Source organism: Oncorhynchus nerka, unplaced genomic scaffold, assembly GCF_034236695.1.
Source record: "Oncorhynchus nerka isolate Pitt River unplaced genomic scaffold, Oner_Uvic_2.0 unplaced_scaffold_896, whole genome shotgun sequence".
NCBI classification, from domain to species: domain Eukaryota; kingdom Metazoa; phylum Chordata; class Actinopteri; order Salmoniformes; family Salmonidae; genus Oncorhynchus; species Oncorhynchus nerka.
Window position 1 is genome coordinate 252862 of NW_027040402.1, and position 623 is coordinate 253484.

General features: G+C 41.1%; 1 protein-coding gene across 1 annotated transcript in view; it reads right to left on the reverse strand.

Annotated features, from left to right (window-relative positions):
• Nucleotides 1-519: 519 nt before the first annotated feature.
• The window catches only part of LOC135570927 (uncharacterized), a 3954-nt gene continuing 3850 nt past the window's right edge, over nt 520-623 (reverse strand). The window contains exon 5 of the mRNA XM_065016744.1: nt 520-577. The gene's annotated coding sequence lies outside the window, so the exon portion shown is untranslated. The remainder of the gene's footprint in view (nt 578-623) is intronic.

Consider the following 623-nt stretch of genomic DNA (forward strand, 5'->3'; position numbering starts at 1 on the left):
ACCAATACAACAATAGTTAATCCCACCAATACAACACTAGTTAATCCCACCAATACAACACTAGTTAATCCCACCAATACAACACAGTTAATCCCACCAATACAAATACAACACAGTAAAACACTAGTTAATCCCACCAAAACAACACAGTAAAACACTAGTTAATCCCACCAATACAACACAGTAAACAACACTAGTTAATCCCACCAATACAACACACTAGTTAATCCCACCAGTACAACACAGTAAAACACTAAAACTTGTTAATCCCACCAATACAACACAGTGAAACACTAGTTAATCCAATACAACACAGTGAAACACTAAATCCCACCAATACATCACAGTAAAACACTAGTTAATCCCACCAATACAACACAGTAAAACACTAGTTAATCCCACCAATACAACACAGTAAAACACTAGTTAATAGTGTTAAACACAAAGACAACAGAGGAGTGTGTGTGTCACCTCATAGTTGGTGCACCGATCCTGGTGTGGCCTGTTGTCATGGAGCCTGAGGGTTCCGTTGTCCCCCGGCAACCGGAGGATGAAGATGCAGCTGATGTCGTTCCTCCTGGAGAAACAATGAGACATCAGGTGTGGGGTAGGAGTAGGGGTGG